Source organism: Loxodonta africana, chromosome 19, assembly GCF_030014295.1.
Source record: "Loxodonta africana isolate mLoxAfr1 chromosome 19, mLoxAfr1.hap2, whole genome shotgun sequence".
Taxonomy (NCBI): domain Eukaryota; kingdom Metazoa; phylum Chordata; class Mammalia; order Proboscidea; family Elephantidae; genus Loxodonta; species Loxodonta africana.
Genome location: NC_087360.1, coordinates 1632529 through 1654834, shown reverse-complemented (window position 1 = coordinate 1654834; position 22306 = coordinate 1632529). Strand labels below are relative to the sequence as shown.

Below are 22306 nucleotides of genomic sequence, written 5' to 3'. Positions count from 1 at the left end.
TGCCTGCCAGCAGGAGAAGGGAAGGGGTTGAAGCACACGCTCACACAAACATTCTGAATTTTTAAAGAAACCTGTATTCTGTGTTGGAGAGCAAAGGCTATCCAATGTTACAGACAAAGGTGTTCTGTCTGCACTGCACGTGTCCCTCAGGGAAAACGGGAGCTGTCCAAGGTACCCAGCTCCACAGCTAGACAGCCAGCGAGAGGCCCGGACACGTGCTCATGCACACACACTGCACACACTTATACACGCTCATACATAGGCTTATACACACTTATACACATGCTTACACACACTCATATAGTCACATGCACTTATACACACTCACACACATATACACACATTCACATACCACGCACTCATGTGCACACGCTCACTTGCACACTCACCACACAGACACTGTCTCTGCTCTCTGTTGTCCTCCCACCCCGTCTTCCTCCCTGTCTCTCTCTCTCCATGTTTCTCTCCCTCTGTGTCTCCCCTATATGTGTTTCTCTCTCCTCTCAACCTCTGTCTTTCTGCTCTGTGTCTCCCTCCACTTCTCCTTCCCTGTGCCCCCTCCCTCTCTTCCTGTCTCCCCCGCCCCATCCCTTTCCCTCCTTCTCCTTTCTTCTCACCACTTGCAGGAGGCCTTGGTGCTCAGGCAGGTACAGTCCAGGCAGGTGCAGTGGCCTGAGTAACAATGACACTCACCCATGACAGCATTTACAGGGTACTCACTCAGGTATCCTCAGACTGTTCATGAGAGGGGTGCTGCTGTTAACACCGTTTATATCTGAGGAAACTAAGACCCAGAAGAGGTCACCCACCAACCAACAGATGTTGACCAGGTGGCCCCTGTGTTCTGGAAACTATTCCAGGCAGCAGCCAGCAGAACAGACAGGGATAAGGAACTTTCCTGCCCTTCCCACAGTTCACAGAAGGCAGGGCCTGAGGCTTGGGACTGGGACCGGGGCGGGGGGCACAGGCCTGGGCCCTCCCCAAGGACAGAGACACTCTAGTTGACATCCTTATGCAGCAGTAAGTCAGCAGCTTGGTGGGGCAGGAGCCAGGACTGAGAGGAGGAGGAGACAAAGAAAAGGGGCTTGTCTTCCAGCATAGAGGCCATGGAGAGTTTGCAAAAGCCCCATCCAGGGAGGAGGACTTTCAGCGCCAGCTCTCATGAATGCTGGTCCCCTTACAGGGCCGGGGGTCCACGGGAGTCAGCAGCTGGCCCTAGGCTGGGATGCGGGGGCCCTCCTGTTTCATCCCTCCACCCATCTCCCTCTGAGCCCTGAGATGCTCCATCACACTCCCTTTTTCTTCAGTGCTGCCACCTGCAGGTCTCGTGGCCGCCCTGTCCTGGGGGCTTCCCATGGGCCAGGCCTCAGCTGAGGCTTTACCAGGTGCTACTGAAGGAACCCTCACACACTCTCTCTGAGATAAGTGCTAATACCTTGTCCTCATTCAACACGCAGGCTGCAGCTGGGGAGTGACAGAGCCCAGGTCTGCTGCATCCAAATGGCGTCATCACCTGACCTCACTGAAAGGGAGTGGCTGCTGTCTCCCTTCCTGGAGAACATTGTTGTTTTCTGTGTTTTTCCTAGCAAACCTCACCCTAGGGCATCCGCTGGGAGTTAATAAAAGCTCTGGAGGCACTGGCTGTAAGAACAGGTCAGCCATATCTCTAGGCAGAAATGACAACTAGGTTTCAACTCCTGTCAGCTTTATTTAACACTAGAGGCTGCCCAGAGGTTTCAGAGGTTGTTGATCAGCTTCGAAAGGAAAGAGTCCCACAGTGAACCAGCTGTGTGTGCCATGGGTGAGAGGTAGAGCATGTCAGGTCTACCAATTAAGATGACTTAGGTGGCAAAGAACAAAGACTATGGGTTCAGGCATGGCTGGATCAAGTGGCTCAAACAATGTTGGGAATATCCCAGTTCCTTTCCAAATGTCTGGGGCTGCCTTCCATGGCGCTGGCTTCAATGTCTGACTCCTCACATGGCTCCAAGGGAGCTGAAGCTTTACACTTGACGCTTTAAGCTTTCTTATCCACGTCCAGTGGGAAATAGAGAATTATTTTTATGGCAGCTTGGTGACAATGTGCCTGAGAGTTGCTCTGGTGAGGCTGGCTGAGCCCACATGTATAGATCTGAAGTGGCCAGAGGGATAAAATGTGCCGAACAGCTCATCCTAGGTCACGTGCTCCACCCCCCGGTTTCCTCGGAGTCTCGTGAATCAAGAAGTTAGTGGGTGTGAGGTAAAGGGGAAAAGTGGCTGGGAGGTACTCGACACACCTCCACCATGCTGCGTGATGATATCACTCCCGGGAGGCAGACACATCCGCGCAGAACAACCTGCACTGAGCCGGGGTATCTCCTCTTCCCTTTGCTGAGAAGGTTCCAGATGAGGACAGAGCCTAGGAGACCCCGTCTCATCCCCACCTCTGCAGAGATAAAGGGGGTTTCCTGCAGAAGCTGCTGGGGAGGACCTGCAAACAGCCCCTCCTAGTGTCCCTATACCACCAGGCATCTGTCCGTTTGTCCTACTGTGGTGGCCTGCGTGTTGCTGTGATGCTAGAAATTATGCCACAGAGATTTCGAATACCAGCAGGGCCACCCATGGTGGACAGGTTTTAGCAGCACTTCCAGACTAAGGCAGACTAGAAAGAAAGGCCTGGCAATCTACTTCTGAAAATAAGCCAATGAAAACCTTATGGATCACAAGAGAACACTGTCTGATTTAGTGCAGGAAGATGAGCCCCCTAGGTTGGAAGGCACTCAAACACACAGTGGACATAACCACGGACTCGAGCAGACCGGGGATCGTGAAGATGGCACAGAACTGAGCAATGTTGGCTTCCATTGTCCCTGGGATCACCGTGAATTACAGCTGACATGACGGCAACTTACAAGTGTCCCTACTGAAAATTGATCTCCACTTACTTGCTTATTAAACCAGAGCCTGGCCAAGGAATGAGGAGAAAGCCCTTATGAAACACCTGCTTTCCATAATTTTTTTTTCTTGAAGTATGGAGGTAATTAACACAAGTAACATTTTAATCCGATTTTATCAGGAAAGGATTTTTTGTCTTGAGCATAATTGAGAGGAAGCATTCAGTAGATTATAGAAGAGGCAAGGATAATTATTTAGACAACACATTAAAGCACCGTCATTGATGCATTTCTGGGCAAACAAACTGCTAGCCAAGGGCCTGGAGAAAATCGTTAACCCTTCATTTCCAAAACTCCTTTGGGATCCTGCATGCCCCTTACGAGAGTTACACTCCCTAAATACCTTAAAGCCCTAAGAAGACCCAGGATTCTGCAAATTCATTGATACTTCCAAATTTTCCTAAGCACAGGGCAATATCTCAAAGTTGCCCAGACAGCTAAATGATTCTTGCTCTGTTGAAATAATTTAATTCACGAACAGCTTGTTAATTCAGAACTTGGTCAATAGACGACCTCAGGGTATTAAAGGCATTCTGCTAGTTGAATGCCAGGGTGCAGACATGCCATCTAATTGCTCCAAAGGTCCAAGAGCCTCTCTGCTTGCTTTGCTAAATCTGCACCTGAAACAAGAGCTAACCCACTCTCCTTGAAGGAATGAAGCATGAAGACTCACAAGCCATTCCCCCCAAGCTGCCTTCGACCTGCCTTTTGGTCATGAAGTTGCTCACTCTCTGAATCCAAGAGTTCACAGATTCCCCTCCGGTACCAGGGCTGATTCAGTGACAGAATTCTCACCTTTCTTGCAGGAGACCCAGATTCGATCCCAGGCCAATACTACTATTATTCTGAACAGGTTTCAAGGAGCTTACAGACTAAGACAGACTAGGAAGAAGGGCCTGGTGATCTACTTCTAAAAATCCTATGGATCACAATGGTCTGAACCTCAACCAATCACAGGGGTGGTACAAGACCAAGCAGCATCTTGTTCTGTTTGCATGGGGTCCCCATGACCTGGGGGACTACCAAAGGGCAACTAACAACCATGGCCACTCAAGGATAAAAACAATTACACATGGATTCACTGAAAAGTTTGATTCTTTAGTCTTGTTTATCCTTTGCCTAGAATTCACTCGCCGCTGTTTTCAATTCCCCAAGCCCACAAACCACAGCTTCCCAACGGGCTGGGCACAGGGTGGACTTTTGTGGCACCCAAGATGTTTTCAGGTAGCACGCACGACCTGGCACTCCAATGATTGACTTATAAACCATGTCAAAAAAAAGAAAAGTCAAACTAGTTGCCTTTGAGTCGATGCCAACTCATGGGGACCTCACGTGTTTCAGGGAAGGACTCCATGTGTGTTTTCAATGTCGTTACTTAAAAACAATGTATTTATTTTCACCACTACTTTTTAACCTCTATTTCTAGCAAAGTTTTCCATTTAATATGGTGACATAAAGTTTCTTTTTTGAATAAGTCTAAAAAATAAGTAGGTTTAAAGAAAATACTGTATAATACTGTTTTAGATGACTAGGGCTTCCATGAGGTGCCCTGGTGGCGCAGCGGTTAAAGCGTTTGGCTGCTAACTGAAAGGTTGGCTTTTGAACTCACCTAGCATTTCTGTGGGAGAAAAGACCTGGCAACCTGCTCCTGTCAAGACTGTTGTTAGGTGCTGTCGAGTTGGTTCTGACTCATAGTGACCCCATGTACAACAGAACGAAACACTGCCCAGTCCTGCACCACCCTCATGATTGTTGCTATGATTGTTGCAGACACTGTGTCAGTCCATCTCATTGAGGGTCTTCCTCTTTTTCACTGACCTTCTACTTTACCAAGCATGATGTCTTTCTCCAGGGACTGGCCCCTCTTGATAACATGTCCAAAGTACACGAGACAAAGTCCCGCCATGCCTTCTTCTAAGGAGAATTCTGGCTGTACGTCTTCCAAGACAAACTTGTTCGTTTTCCTGGCAGTCCATGGTATATTCAATACTCTTCGCCAACACTATGAAGATTAAAAAAGATTACAGACTAGGAAATCCTATGGGGCTGTTCTACTGTCACCTGGGGTCTCTATGAGTCAGAATCGGCTAGACAGCACTCAACAACAACAATAGGGCTTCCACACCAAAGTACCATAAAGTAGGTAGCTTATAAGAACAAAAACGTATTCTCTCATAGTTCTGAGGGCTAACTTCCAAATCAGGTTCTCGGCGGTGTTGACTTCTTCTGAGGGCTCTGAGGGGGTCTGCTCCTTGCCTCTCTCCCAGCTTCTGCTGACCCTTCAAATTCAAAGAAATCTAAAACTTCCTGGTTCACTGACTGGAACTTACACATTTGGGGTTACCCACACCGAATGCCGCAGGTCACTCCATCCGGTGGGGATTTAGAAAGCCTCGGTCCTGGGAGACCTTACCAGGGAGCAGGAACAGTGTCAGCAATTTTCATTTCTTCCATAGTGACTGGTGAGAGTGCATCCTTCATCTAGCTGGGCCGTGTTGTCATGGAAACTAGACAGAGGACACGGCCTCAGGTTAAAAATTAAGCTCCACCTGAGAATGTGTTCCCTTATCCGTCTCCTTTCCGTATCCAAAGCCCTGTCATCTGTATTCAGGGAGCCCACGGCTCTTTCTGAACAGCGCCTGTCATAGCAAATGCTTCCGTTGCCTGGTTACTAATTGATAACAGACAAGCTCTGGTTGGCCAGTTCTGGTCAAAATACCTGAAGGCTGGGAATGATGGCCGGAGTGTGTCCACAGAGAGGTGGCTTTGCAGAGATCCCCTTGTCCTTGGCTCTCTGTACTGGGGAGAACGAGGGGCAAACACAGGACAGAAGGCTCCTTCCCTGGGGCTCTTGATTAGCATTAAGGAGCATGTCCACTGCAGTATCCAGGCAGGCACGCCTGGATGCTGTTCTTGTCAGCTGCTGGCAGGGCTGCTGCTGCCCATGGCGACCTTATGTACAACAGAAGGAACTGTTGCCCGGTCCATCCTTGTGGCCATCGTGTCAATCCATCTCACTGAGGGCCTTCTCGCCCTCACTGGCCCTCTACTTCACCACAGTGATGTCTTCAAGTGAGTGACCCTTCGTGATGATGAGTCCAAGCAAGTGTGCAGGTAAGGTTCTGTTGTGGTCCACAGGGCTTTCACTGGCTAATTTTCAGAAGTAGCCTGTCTCAGTCTGGAAGCCCCACTGAAACCCGTCCACCATGGGGGACCTGCTGGTATTTGAAATTCTAATGGCATAGCTTCCAGCATCACAGCAACCTGCAAGCCACCACAGGGTGACAAACAGAGAGTTGGGTGATGACATTGGAAAATAAAAGGATAAATTTGCCACTGACACTACTATTTGAAGTAGGAAAAGAGAAAGAAAGAGTCTCCAGGTTCATACAACAGGGGTGGAAAAAACCGTGAAGGCCAAGATTGAGCCTCTGGTCAAGCACCCCACATAGCTTTGGAGGTGCTCTGGTGAGGCTAGCAACCAAGGTGTCTAATCGTTCTCCAGTCATGGGGCTGGCGGGTAGGGGAAGGCGAGCCCAAGTTAGACCGATTAAACAATCAGTTCCTTGAGATAAATCTTGAGCAAAGGGACCAAAAGACAAAAAATGATGTCTGGAACAGCTTTGTCCCGGTGGGGTCTTTCTGAATACTGCCCATTTATACCTGCTTCTTAAATCTCTGAAGCTTCCCAGTCCTTCAGCCTTGCCACTGTGTGTTCTATCAAACTTGCCCACTGCTGGAGATGGCCAGGATCAGGTTCTGTGGCTTGCAACCAAAGACTCCTAAGTGATCTGGAGCCCACCTCCCCACGCAGCCACAGTGGGTGGCCACCAGGCCTGTAGGTGCCTGTGAGGTGCACATTCTGTTAGTGTGTCAGGGCATGCTTAGGTTAGCAATGTGCACTTGAGATCTGGCTGGAGGCCTGCAGATGCCGACCACACCCTGAGGAGGCAGAGTGAAGAATGAGGTCATTTTTTGCACCAGTCCCTTGGGGAACACAGTCATTCATACAAGAATGGCAAGAAAGCATTACCTTAGATACACTTCAGAACTCTTAGTCCTGACCAGAAGGCTTTAGCAGATGAATCGGGGGGACTTCAGGTGGGTCCTCTCCACAAAGCTCTGCCTGCCTTTTGAGTCTACCTGTAGACAGGTCAAGAAAACGAGGGGTAGCACTAGGCATTGAACCCTATGTGCAGGACTAAACTCTAAGGGACTCGGATTAAAACTGAAGCCAACACAGAGGAAAAGGACTGAGGTTCCCACGTGCACCTGGATCTAGCCATTCCTGAAGCCAGTCTCCAGGTTCTCGTCAATTACAGCAGTCAATCAACTCTCCCTTTTGCTTGAGCTACTTTGAGCTGATTTTCTGAACCTGCACCCTAAAGAGTCCTGACAAACACAACAGTATTATGCACAGTGCTCTTCCTGAGTGGACAGCTACCTCCAGCAGCCCATTTCTGATTCTGCAGGAAGAAAGGAGCATGAAAACTGTATTCCCCAGTTTGGGTTTGCCAAGAGATAGAGTGAAGCAGACACCGTCAAGACCTACACTTCACAGATGAAAGTGTGTTGGTTTCATAGCAGTTTCCAAAATCCTTGCCAAGCCCATCTGCTCTCTCTTCTGCTTTTGACTGCCCATGAGGCAAACAGAGGCCCGTGCAGAACCATGCCTCAGAGGCAGCACTCAGCATCCCACACGTCTCTCGACAAGCCCAGGATAGCACTCCTGGGTCCTGTGATTACAACAGGCATTAAGACTCCAACATCAACAGAGCCCTTTCCATTTTGACTTATCTGCTTAAAAAAAAAGAAAAGCAAAATGGAATTTGAATACTTAATTGCCTTGGTCAGGAGGAGGAATGACATTAAGAGCGGTTTTAACAAGACATTTCCATACAAATAACATTAAGCTGAGACTCTCAGTCTGGGGTCCTGGCCAGAAGTGAGGCTGAAGGACTCAAGGCGTGGAGAGTCAAGTCACCCATCTCAGGCTGATTCTGGGCCAGAGGGGCCACCTCCGCTCACCCGAGCAATCCGTGAGCTTTCTCGAAGCTGCATCTGTGGTTATAGCTAAACCCTGGGATTTCCAAACATCACAGCGTCTGCCATTATCTGCATACCAGCTGTGGTGGTGAGAGATGCTAACTGCCACCAAGTGGGTCCCCAATTCAGGGCCACTTCATACACAACACAACAAAACGCTGCCTGGTCCTGCGCCGTTCTCCATGATCGATTGCAGATCTGACCAACTGGGATCCACAGGGTTTTCACTGGCTGATTTTCAGAAGTAGATAGCCAGGTCTTTCTTCCTCATCTGTCTGAGTCTGCAAGTGCCACGGAAACCTGTTCAGGGTCACAGCAACACGAGCCTCCCTTGAGGGGGGTGGTAGCTGCACGTGAAGTGCACTGGCCAGGAATTGAACCCAGGTCTCCCACATGGAAGGCTAGAATCCCACCACTGAGCCACCGCTACCCCCGTACCAACTATTTGCTTACCTTTTTACCTTAAACGGACTCGTGTTTTTTACGTACATAAACATATTGGGAAAGAAAACTTTATATTACAACCATGAAGCCACTGGTTTAATGTGCTGGTTCTAATCATTTTTTCTAGTATATATTCCAGTAAGCACATGGCTGAAGCTGGGTTTGCCTATCCTTTTTGTCTATTTTGTTATCTATGGCACACTTTGGGCAATACTGGGTTAGCTGGTGAATTTGGGCAATGCCTTCACTAGGCGGCTAATCACAAAATTCTGTAGAAATGCAGAAAAGACCAAGTTTCTACATTTCTGTCCCTTTTCAATGCTCAAGTGTGATCTTTGTTCCAAGAGCTCGCAGCACTGAGTAAACAGATCGTGCCCACCAACCCCAGAGTGTAGGAACAAGATGACTTATCCGGGAGCGAAAATCCAGATGGTGTGGACCAGAGTTCCAAGATACAGTGGGGCCATTTCCTTCAATAAATATCCCTTCTTTCAACAAATATTTACTGAGCACCTATAATTACAAAGTCAGGCTGTCACACTATCCACACACACACGTAAATGTGGAAACGCAACTACGAGGCAAACAATACTATGCAACTGTTAAAGACCAAGGTAACTCCATGATGAATTACTGAATTGATACAGCAGATTGTGGTGAACACGGGAGCCCTGGTGGCACAGTGGTTGAGAGCTCGGCTGCCAACCAAAAGATCAGTGGTTCGAATCTACCAGCTGCTCCTTGGAAACTCTGTGGGGGCAGTTCTACTCTGTCCTATAGGGTCGCTATAAGTCGGAAATGACTCCATGGTGATGCGTTTGGTTTTATTTTGGTTGGTGGTGAATGTATATAAATATATAGAGATCTATAAGGTTTTTAGTGGCTGGTTTTCAGAAGCAGATTGCCAGGCCTTTCTTCCTAATCCTTCTTAGTCTGGAAGCTCTGCTGAAGCCTGTCAGCATCAGAGCAGCACACAGGCCCCCACTGGCAGACAGGTGGTTATTGCACATGAAGTGCGCTGGCTGAGAATCGAACCCGTGTCTCCTGAGGGGAAGGCAAGAATTCTACCACTGAACCACCAAGGCACCCCATGCACACTCATATTCCCATTTTTATAAAATTTAGTTTTTATATATTCTATATGTTTCAATTTATACACATATATGCACATTCGTGCATGTTTTGAGTCACACAGGTGAGCATGGGCAAAGGTGTTTGTTGGGAGAGGGAAACGAATAACCTACCTGCAGAGACACTGCCAGACCTCCACACACAACAAAGCCGCTCACTGCTACCACCTGTGATTGTCTGAGGCCTGTGGCCGAGCCCCAGCCTAGCCTGCGCACTTAGGACAAGCAGGAAGTGCAAGGGCATATACGCGCCTTGGAGATCACTCAGCCGAGAGCCGGGAGGGCTGCTGGATAAACCCCAGCTTCCTGGTCCTTCAGGTGGGGCTCTTCCTGGGTGTGCACTGCCAGGTCTTGGTGAGTGGCTCGGCAGGACTGAGCCCTGTTGCCCAGGGTGGGGACTGGCTTGGTGACATGCTGTTTGTTGACTTCGGTCCCTTCTCTGTCTCACGCCCCTGCTCCCCGGTCCCAGCGTTTCCAAGGATGTCCCAAAGCAACTACTTTTATTTGAATCCTGTTACTGGGTTTGCTCTGGGAGAATCCAGACCCAGGCACTATAACGATACTATCAGATCAAGTGCAATAATTAAAGAATGAGGTAGGCTTACATACACTGATATGGAGAAATCTCTAAGAAATATTGTAGGGTGAGAGAAAGAAACACCTCAGCTGCAAAGAAGTACACAGTTTTCTTTAAAAGCACAGCAACCAGCAAGCAAATGAAAAGATGCTAACCACATTATGGAGAAGCAAATCAAAACCACGATGAGATACCAATCGTTCCCATTAAACGGAAATGATCAAAAACACGGGAAATGAGGTGTTGGTGAGGCTGTGGAGAAATGGGGTGCTCATCCATCACCGGTGGGAATGCAACATGGCTCTGCCACCACAGAGAACAGCTTGGTGGCTCCTCAAAAAGATGAACCCCGAACTACCATGTGACCCAGCTGTCACGACCCTAGGTGCACACCCAGAAGAAGCGAGGCCAGGAAGGCAAACAGAAACCTGGACCCCAATGTTCACTGCAGCACTTTTCACAACAGCCAGAAGGTGGAAACCACCGAAATGTCCGTCAACAGACGGTGGACAAACGCAACGTGGTCTATACACACAATGGAATATTACTCAGCTGTGAAGAGACATGAGGTCCTGATGCAGGCCAGGATATGACGAGCACCGAAAGCACCACGCTGAACAAAAGCCACAAAGGACAATGTTGTGATCTCATTTAAATATGCAAATGTACAGGAACCAAAGTTGATTAGTGCCTACCCAGGGTGCAAGGAAGCAGAGAAGGGGAAGTTTTTGCTTCAGGGCAGGGGAAGATTATCCAATAGGCAAGGTAAGCACAGTGCTCACCTTGCTTACCAGAGCCTCTGTAGTGAACAATGCCACATTTTTTCACCACATCAAAGATTCTGCTTCTAGGTATGGCTGACATCTGTTTCTTTCCCAGCCCCACAGCACCTTCTGACAGAATTAAAGCCTCTTTTCAAACTTACAATCCCTGACGGGGTAGCTTACCCAAGTAAGCAAGGTAAGCACGGGCTTGCTTGTGCTTACTTACTAATCTGTAGTACACCACGTAGAAACCCACGTGAAATGGTGTAGTACACCACGTAGAAACCCACGTGAAATGGTGTTTTTCACATCAAAGATATGATAAAACCCATGTGAAATGGTGCACTACAGATCAGGAAGTAAGCACAAGTACGCCTGTGCTTACCTTGCCTACTGGGTAACCTGCCCCACTCAGGGGCACTGAGTCTATATCAATGCAGTGGAGTAATTAGGAAAAGGATTGGGATGGGGGTTGGTCAACATGAAGCGTGTAATCAATGCCATTGACTTGTACGCGTAGAAACTGTTGAACTGGCAGGTGTTTTGTTGTGTATACTTCCACTGCATTAAAAAAAAAATCACAGACAAAATCGTATGATAGAGTTACTGAGGTTTCGTGCATAACGGAACAAATATTGTCCTACACCATCCCCTTGAGGACCACTGTGATCCTTCGGGTTTTCATTGGCTGATTGTCAGAAGTAAACATGTGTAAACATATAGAATAAAGACCCGGGAGGACCAGATTGATGGCGGCGGTTGTCTTGGTAGAAAGGGAGGGTCAAAAGGCACTTGAGCTTTCACGAAGTGAATGTATCAATTTAGTACTTACATAATGAATAATTTAAAAAATTGCAGAGCAGAACATACATGTGGCTGGGCACATATATTCATAAATGGATAATCTCCTGCTGAAGGCCTCTTTGAAGTTTTAAAAAGCAAAGATGTCACTTTGATGACTAAGATACACCTGGCCCAAGCCATAGTCTTTTCAATCACCTCACATGCGTGCGAAAGCTGGACAATCCAAAGGGGAGACAGAAGAATTGATACATTTGAACTGTGGTGTCGGTGACAAATATTCAATATAGCATAGACTGCCAGAAGAATGAACAAACCAGTCTTGAAAAAATGAAATCAAAATGTTCCTTAGAAGCCTTGATGATGGCAAGACTTCAAGTCGCTTACTTTGGACATGGCATCAGGAAAGACCAATTGCTAAAAAAGGACATCACTGTTTGGTTAAAGTAGAGGGTCAGTGAAAATGAGGGAAACTCTCTATGAGGTAGGTTGACACAGTAGCTACAATGGTCACAAACACACCAACGATCAGGAAAGGGCACAGGACGGGGCAACATTTTTTATGTTGTACTTACAGTTGCTATTAGTGGAGCCAACTTGGCAACTAACGACAAAAAATACACACATTCTATACTTTATATATGCATATTTCTATATCTTACGACATTGTATTTGTTCATATTTATGTACACCTGGGAAAAGCTCTAGAAATTCTGAATGGAAACAGCAAATTCTTAATAGTAGTTACCTGTGGGGGATGGGGGGCCTGGTGGTGCAGTGGTTAAGAGCTCAGCTGCACTTCTGATCCACCAGCTGTTCCTTAAAAACCCTATGGGGCAGTTCTACTCTGTCCTGTAGGGTCGCTATAGGTTGGAATCGACTCTACAACCACAGGTTTGGTTTTTATGAGGATAAGGAACTGGGAAGGTATAAGGGAGACTTGAACTTTTTACCTTATATAGCTCTGTAAGATGTGGCTTTTTCATTTGCGAAAGTAAACTTAGTACGAAGAAGCCCACCCCGATCACAACGTCCGTGGAAGCGCTGTTAATGATGCAGCTTTTCCACGTGGCCTGTGACGGTTTTAAGGTTTTATTTGCAAAGAGGGGCTCCGGCTCCTGTTGGAAGGGCTGGATATCATCGTATTGATAATGATAATTGGGACTTACGTATAAAATGTCTTTGAAGAGCTTAAAACATAGTGGTTATTAAGGTATCTTTAAGGCAGTTTTAACTACTCCCAGGGTGAAGGCAGGCTCAGAGAGCCCCCTCCTCCTGTGAGTCAAACACGCAGCCCTGAGAGCCGCTGGCTAAGCCTCCTGTTTCCAAGAGCCATGAGGAGCTGCTTCCTAATTGCTCTCCATTCTTGGCGAAATAATTCAAACATTCCATTCCCTTCTGAAGTGAGAACGAGAGCTAAATTTAAATGCAATAACTTAATGATGCATCTGCAATTCCAAGCAGCCAACAATCTATCAAAAAAACAAAATCAGCCCATTCCAAATATAGGAAACATTCACACACGCGCATATCATTTCTCTCTGACGCTTAACCCCAGAAAGACCGAAAACACTACCAAAAACCCATATCCTCTCAAAATAGCCTGCCTGTGACCCCTGGAAGAACAGAGTGGCTTCCGGGTCTTGTAGGCCATGCGAAATGACTGAACAGAATTAAAACTCATAAATGATGACCCACATCACTCAGTTGACTGTTATCCTGTTTGAAAGTGCTCTCAACGATACAATTTGTCTGTTTAGGGTATGCAGATAAACATATCCTTGTAAGTGGTATCCATCGAAGTGACTGATACCATCAGATTGGTAGAGATGAAAATTAAAGGGTTTTGGAATATTCTTGAGGAATCTCTGTACCTCCAAGCCCCCTGCCTTTATTAATTTAACAATGATGTGTGGCTCTCTTGTGATGAGAGATTAATGGTTACCAAGGGCATGTTTTACTATAGCTTAGAATTTACATTTTCACCCCAGATGTATTGAATCAGAATCTACATTTTAACAAAATTCCCAGATATTCTTATGTATAATAAATTGAGAACCACTGCTCTACTAGTGGTTCTCAGAACTGGTCCCTAACCAGCAGCATTAGCTTTGCCTGGGAGCTTGTTAAAAGGTGAATCCTCAGCAGGGATTCCAACCAGAACGAACTGGTTCGAAGCCCTGGACCCTGGAACAGACAACATTTGCTTTGTTCATTATTCTCTCCTCTCCGACGAACTGACACACAGTTGGCTCTTGATAAACATACTTTGTGTGAATTATTAAACAATGAAAGAACTGACACAAAGATAGAGCTTCGAAAGGAATAAAAACAACTTACCACAAAATCCCCACTGCTGGGTTCCCGGACTCAGGACACGAAGTAAGAAATTCCCCAGTGGGTCTTCCAAAGGTTGGGTCTGATCAAGTTCGTCCTCCGAGCCTGCAGGTCTCAGGTGTGACAGGCCATGCTAACCTGTAGGAAGAATCACATGACTGCTTGTCATGACCGCAGACTGGCTGTTCCGCCTCCTGTCTCACCTTTCTCTGTGCCCATAAAGCAGAGGAAGGCAGAGTATGTGTGATCTATCCCTGGGTCAGAACATTCAGGGGCTTAAGTCATACTCTGTCCAGCCTGAGACTTTCTTCCTGGTGTAGAAAAATGCAAAAATACATACCTCCCCTGACACAGAGCTTTCACATGACTCTTTATACAGAATTCAAGTTCCTAGACCTGCTAAGAGAAATTGGGCATAAGGCTAAGTATTCAGAATCCTGTTTTAACTATGACACACCACTGGCTAATGACAGAGTTAGAACTGAGACCCGCAAGTCAACCTCAGCTTGCTCTATTAAAAAAAAAAAAAAATCTATACACATCCTTAATTATGTAAACATGGCTGTTGCTGAGTGGATTAAAAGAAGTGTTATTATAGGTTAAATTAATTAATAAAAATGAATATAAAAGCCAACAAATGTGCTACACATAGCAAGCTCTCAAGGAATCCCCCCATCACGCCACCAAATATTTTAAAACAGGAATTCCCATATTTCATTAGACCTTCAAGTTGACATAAACTATCAAAATGTCCAAAGTTCTTTAATGTCTCTCTTAATTTTGTTACTGTTTTTAACCTTCTTAGAATCACAGAATAAGTTGAATTACCTTGATTTCAACAGAAAGCATCCTACATCCAAGTTAACATGGGCGAATGGAAGAACAAAGAGAAAGCCAGGCTTTAGCTTAGAATTTGGAACTGAAAAAATACAGCCTGTGTGACCACATTTCCATTTATTTTGATATAGTAAACGTTTGCTGGGTACTTGCAACGTTCCTGGCGGTTTTTAAAACCAAAGATAAATAAAATCAAGTCCTTCCAGTACTCACAGTCTGACACTGGAGACCAGACACAGATAAGTAATTTTAATTCAAGCTAGACTGTAATAAGAATTAGAATGATGTCCAAAGGAGATGTGAGGGGAAGATGTCTAGACAGGAGATCAGAGGTTTATTTTCCGCAGATATTTAGTGACCAAGCTCAGGACTCAGAGGTACCAGATGGCACTCACAGCAGTGAGGCGTCATATTGAAACAGCCAGTGGACCAGGGTCTGTCTGTGGAGACCCCTCCCCAGCCACACAGACATACACCAGGCAGTCAGGCATTTCCTCTCCACCCTCCAACTGGACTACCAGTAAACCAGTTACCTTTGAATCAGCTCTGCCTTCTGGCGACCCCATGTGCATCAGAGAACTGTGCTCCACAGAGTTTTCAATGGCTTTGATCTTATCAGAAGGAGATCACCAGGCCTTTCTTCCGAGGTGCCTCTGGGTGGACTCAAATTTCCAACCTTTAGGTTAGCAGCCGAGCACATTAACTATTTGTACAATCCAGGGACTTCTCCAATGAGGCTGGAGACTGGAAATATTTTTGTAGAAAACAATAATTGAAGAGTAAAGCCTTCCATATATCGACTTTAGGAGCACAACAAAACTACTAAATCAAGCACAACTGCCCTAGCGTGAGGGCACCAAGCTGTCAGAACCAGGCTGCAGAAAACCAGCCAAGCTAGGACTACCTACCACGTCATAATCTCCAACACAGAAGACTAAAGTAACACAACATACAGGTAAACCTGGAAAAAGCAGTGCAGCCAACCAAAGAAACTTAAAACACAGCAATCTGACAAGTGTTCTGAGTCCGAAAGGTATCACACACACAAATCAGAAACTAGACAGTATAAAAAAGACCAATCAAGGACACACACAAAAAAAAAATTCTTGAAATTTAAAAGACAGTTGCTAAAACAAAATTTTAAATGGCACATTTGGAAGATAAGTTAAGGAAATCTCTCGAAGTGACAGAAAATAGAAAAGGAAGAAAAGACAGACTGAAAAAAATCAACCCAAATGGTCCCCATTTTTACTAATATGATTTTCAGAAAGAAAAAATGTACAGAAGTAAATTACAGTAAAATATAAGAATGATTTCTAAAGGGTCCCATGAGTCCTTATGAGAATCATGAGACTTCAGAAGATGAAAGATAAAGAGGAAACGCTAAATACTTCCAGTAATTAAAAGAAAAGAAAGAAGGCCATTTAAAAAAAGAACAACAATGGGTAAGGGCATCAGAGCTCTCAGCAACAATCCTAGAAGACAGAAGGATAACTTTAAAAAATTCTGATTGAATGTTATTCCTGATTTAAGATTCTATATCCAAACAAGTTGCTGATCAAGTGTGAGAGCAAAGAAGAGATCTTGCCATAAACGTAAAGACCCATAAAATTTACATCTTTCTTTGAAGTAATTGGATAATACGCTGTAGCAAAATAAGTAGATCCAAAAAAGAAAGTCACAAAATCTAATAAACAGTAGATTCCACCTAAACAGTCACCAAGAAACGTTCCAGGACAACAGCTGGGCTGCAGACCTAGAAGGCAATCAGTCTGGAGCAACAAGGGAGAGGTTTCAGGAGTATCTAGGAAAGGGAGACACGAGAAAACCTTTTAGATCCAGAACCCAGATGTAAATCCATCCACCTATGGTCAAGCTGATCTTTGACAAAGGACCAAAGTCCATTAAATTGGAAAAAGACCATCTTTTTAACAAATGGTGGCTGGCAAAACTGGATGTCCATCTGTAAAAAGAAAAGGAACCCATACCTCACAGCATACCCAAAAACTAACTCAAAATGGATCAAAGAACTAAATATAAAATCTCAAATGATAAAGGTCGTGGAATTAAAAATAGGGACAACACTAGGGGCCGTAATACACGGCATAAAGAAAATATGAACCATAACTAACAATGCACAAACACCAGAAGATAAACCAGTAACTGGGAGCTCCTAAAAATCGAACACTTATGCTCATTGAAAGACTTCACCAAAAGAGTAAAAAGAGCATCTACACACTAGGAAAAAAATCTTGGCTACAACATACCTAACAAGAGTCTAATCTCCAATATCTATAGAATACTTCATCACCTCAACAATGAAAAGAGAACCCAATTTAAAAAATGGGCAAAGGATATGAACACACACTTCACCAAAGACGACATTCAGGCAGCTAACAGACACAGGGGGAAATGCTCGAGAACATCAGCCAAATCAAAACTACATTGACAATACCATCTCACCCTGACATTACTGACATGAATTAAAAAAAAAAAAAAGTTGGAGAGACTGGAACTCTTATGCACTGCTGGTGGGAATGTAAAATGGTACAACCACTATGGGAAACTATATACTCTTCCTTAAAAAGCTAGAAATGGAAATACCATCTCATCCAGCAATCCCACTCCCAGGAATTTATCCTAGAGAAATAAGTGCTGTCACACAAATAGAAATATGCACACCCGTGTTCATTGCAGCATTATTCACAATAGCAAAGAGATGGAAACAACCTAAGTGCCCATCAACAGATGAATGGATAAACAAATTGTGGTACATACACACAGTGGAATACTACACAATTGACAAAGAACAACGAGGAATCTGTGAAACATCCCACAACATGGATGAACTTAGAGGGCATTACGCTGAGAGAAGTAAGTCAATCACAAAAGGAAAATACTGTATGAGACCACTATTATAAAAACTCAAGGAAAGGTTTACACACAGTAAGAAACAACCTTTGATGGATACGAGAGAGGGCAGGGTTGGGGAGGGGAAATCACTAACTAGATAGTAGACAAGTGTCAACTTTGGTGAACGGAAAGACAACACACCATATAGGGGAAGTCAGCACAATTTGACAAAGGCAAAGTCGTAGAAGCTTCCTGAACATACCCAAACACCTCGAGGGACCAAGTTACTGGGGACCATTCTCTCAGGGGACTTCTAGGTCAATTGGCATAACAGTGCGTAAAGAAAATATTCTATATCCTACTTTGGTGAGTAACATATGAGGTCTTAAAACCTTGCAAGCAGCTATCTAATATGCATCTATTGGTCCCATACCATCCAGAGTAAAGGAGAATGAAGAAAACCAAAGGCACAAGGAAAGGAATAGTCCAAAGGACTAATGGACCAAGTGAACCACAGCCTCTACCAGCCCCAGCCCAGAAGAACTAGATGGTGCCCAGCTACTACCACTGACTGCTCTGACAGCGTCCTGGACAGAGAAGGAGAAAAATGTAGAACAAAATTCACGTTCACAAAAAAAGACTAGACTTACTGGTCTGACAGAGACTGGAGGAACCCCAACAATATAGCCCCCCAACACCCTGCTAACTCAGGACTGAAGCCACTCCTGAAGCCTACCTTTCAAGCTGAAGATTAGACAGGCCTATAAAACAAACAGTAACACACATGAGGAATGAGTTTCTTAGTTCAATCAAGTATACCAGACCAAATGGGCAATACCTGCCCAAAAACAAAGAGGAGGAGGCAGGACAGGAAAACTGGACAAATGGACACAGACAACCTAAGGTGGAAGAGGAGGAAAGTGCTGACACATTGCAGGGATTATAACCAATATCACAAAACAATTTGCATATAAAATTTTTGAACAAAAAACTACTTTGCACTATCAACTTTCACCTAAAACAATAAAATTAAAAAACTTTTGGTATGATAAAGGACTGGGAAAGAATTTTCAACATGAAGATTTCAAATGGCACAATTGAAAACCAGGCAATTAATAACTTTGGGAAAACTAAAAAGCTATACAAGGAAGAAAAATATTATCATAGTCACTGTGATTTTGTGGAGCCCTGGCAGCACAATGGTTAACAGCGTGGCTACTAACCAAAAGGTCAGCAGTTTGAATCCACCACCTGCTCCTTGGAAATCCTATGGGGCAGTTCTACTCTGTCCTATAGGGTCACTATGAGCCTGAATATACTCAACAGCAATGGATAACTGGTTTTGCAGCTATCAGCATATATATAGTAATAGTGTGTTGTTGTTAGGTGCCGTTGGGATGCTTCTGACTCATAGTGACCCTAAGTACAAAAGAACAAAACACTGTCCAGTTCTGCACCGTCCCAATGATGGTTGTTATGCTTGAGTCCATTGTTGCAGTCATTGTGTCAATCCATCTCCTTGAAGGTCTTCCTCTTTTTTGCTGACTCTCTACTTTCACAGCCATGATGATATCCTTTTCCAGGGACTGGTCCCTCCTGAAAACCTGTCCAAAGTATGTGAGACAAAGTCTTACCATCCTTACTTCTAAGGGGCATCCTGGCTGTACTTCTTCCAAGTCAGATTTGTTCATTCTTTTGGCAGTCTATGGTATATTCAATATTCTTCACCAATACCATAATTCAAAGGCATGAATTCTTCTTTAGTCTTCAAATTCAAGTAACAGTGTAAACACTAATCAATTGGCTTAACTAAAATAAGAAGTTAACTATTGATGGAAGTTGGGAGAGGGGGTTTCCCATTAAAAAAACTCATTGCTATCGACTCTACTCCAACTTACAGAGACCCTATAGGACAGAGGAGAACTGCCAAATAGGGTTTCCAAGGCAGTTACTTGGAAGCAGACTGCCACTTCTGCTGGAGCAGCTGGTGGGTTCAAATTGCCAATCTTTTGGTTAGCAGATGAGTGCTTAACCACTGTGCCACCAGGGCTCCCTTTGGATGGGGTCTAAGAGAACCAAATCTTGATCTACCACAGGGCCTCTAAACCTCAGCACTATGGATGTTTTGGACTGGATAATTCTTTGCGTGTGTGTGTGGGGTCGGGGGAGGTGTCCTGTGTATCCTAAGATGTTTAGCAGCATCCTTGGCCTCTACCAACCAGCTTCAATAGCTTCCCCACAACTACAACAACCAGCTTCAGTAGCTTCCCCACAACCACGACAACCACCTTCAGTAGCTTCCCCACAACCACGACAACCACCTTCAGTAGCTTCCCCACAACTACGACAACCACCTTCAGTAGCTTTCCCACAACTACGACAACCACCTTCAGTAGCTTCCCCACAACTATGACAACCAGCTCCAGTAGCTCTGCAAATACAACAGTCAGCTTCAATAGCTTCCCCACCCACACCTATATCAACCAGCTTCAGTAACTCTCCACAACCACAACAACCAGCTTCAGTAGCTCCACAACAACCAGCTTCAGTAGCTCCCCCATAACTAAAACAACCAGCTTCAGTAGCTCCCCCACAATTACAACAACCAGCTTCAGTAGCTCCCTTACAATTACAACAACCAGCTTCAGTAGCTCCCCACAACTACAACAACCAAAAATGTCAAAGGACCCCTGGGGGGACGGGCAAAATTGCTCCAATTAAGAACCACTTGTCTACCATAATGGGAACTGCTATTTTTTTACTTTTTTGAATAATAAGTCAAAAATACAATGCAGGGAGGCAGGGCCAAGATGGCAGAATAGCCAGACACTTCTGGGTATCCGTCTTACAACAAAGACCAAAAAAAAAAAAAGTGAAACAATTATATTTATGACAAGCTAGGAGTCCTGAACATCAAAGGCAAAGTTAGAAAACGGACTGAGCGGCAGAGGGAGGGAGATATGGTTCAGAAACCGAGAGGAGTTGCTGGACCTGAATCGCCTGGATCCCTCAGATACCATTCCTGGGAGTGGCTGTAGTGGGCTGGTAGTGGCATATGGCCACAGTTTCCTCAGGGAGAGGCAGCCAGCCACACAGCCTACTCGCACCTCCAGAACCAGATAAGAACAGCGCTTACGGCAAAAGCTAAGTACTTGCATATATTTCACTGTGCCCCCCGCCCCCAAGCTGGCTTCAGAGGCTGTTGATTTCCCTGGGCCTGAGATAGGCTCTGTTGAGTGCCCAGAGCCATCCTCCTGGCCTTGGAGTAGGAATAAATTCACAATTGGAGGAAAAGGTAATTTGCCAGCTCCATTAATTGAGGGAGCTCAGGATAGAAGCAGCTCCTGTCCAGGCATAAATTGTCCATGGACTTTGAGTACCTTTCCCCTCTGCATGGACCTGTGTGGGCCTGTTTCAGGAGAATAGGCCCTTGTTGGCAGACTGCAACTCTTTCAGCTGTGCGGTGAAGAGGTGGGTGTTTGATATTTGACACCACTTTGCCTATTAAACAGGGTCCTCACCTACCCACGTCAGAGGCCTAAGGACTGGTGGCTCCACTCAGGTCACCCAGCCACCTGCGACAGGGGTTCAAGGATAACTGGTACCTCCCAGTCCTTATGACCAAAAGCATTGGGTGCCCGTGGTCTGTCTGCAGAACCCACCCACCTGTACATTCTAGAGAACAGGGACACACTTTCCTCACAGACACTCGGGGAATGGTTCCCACCCCCCTGCCTTGTTCAGAGTGTGACCCCTGCTGCAACCAGATACTGGTACCTCCACCAATCACCCCTGCCCCTCTAAGATTGTAGGACAGAACCTGTACCACACACTTGATGATCAGCTACCTGGACACCTGAGCTGAATTCATACAGGATAAGTGAATGGACTCCTAGGCTGATATATGTGATAACAGCTCTAGCCATCTGGAGACAGGATGTCAGAGCTCCGAAGGTGAAAATAATCAAGCTAGCTCACTCAAGCAATCCATTTGGGCATATCAAAACAAAACAAAGCAATAAGCTAGGATACAGTAAGTAAACATAAAATAAACTAATACATTAACTTATAGATGGCTCGGAGACAACAGTCAATATCAAACCACATAAAGAAACAGACCAAGAATGCTTCAACAAGCTCTCAAAACAGAGAATCAAAGGATCTTCTGGATGAAGGTGCCTTCCTGGAATTACCGGATGAAGAGTTCAGAAGATTAATATACAGAACTCTTCAAGATATCAGGAAGGAGGTCAGGCAATACACAGAACAAGCCAAGGAACGCACAGATAAAGCCGTTGAAGAAATTAAAAAGGCTATTCAAGAACATAATGAAAAATTTAATAAGCTGGAAAAATCCATAGACAGACAGCAATTAGAAATTCAGAAGATTAACAATAAAATTACAGAATTAGACAACTGAATAGAAAGTCAGAGGAGTGGAATTGAGCAAGTGGAAGGCAGAATTAGTTAGCTTGAAGATAAAGCACTTGGCACCAATATATTTGAAGAAAAATCAGATAAAAGAACTTTAAAAAATGAAGAAAACTTAAGAATCATGTGGGACTCTATCAAGAAAAATAAACT

General features: G+C 45.1%; 1 protein-coding gene across 1 annotated transcript in view; it reads right to left on the bottom strand.

Moving 5' to 3' along the window:
- Window positions 1–22306, bottom strand: part of RIMBP2 (RIMS binding protein 2) — a 236471-nt gene that overhangs the window by 153776 nt on the left and 60389 nt on the right. The window contains exon 2 of the mRNA XM_064272043.1: window positions 14036–14170. The gene's annotated coding sequence lies outside the window, so the exon portion shown is untranslated. The remainder of the gene's footprint in view (window positions 1–14035; window positions 14171–22306) is intronic.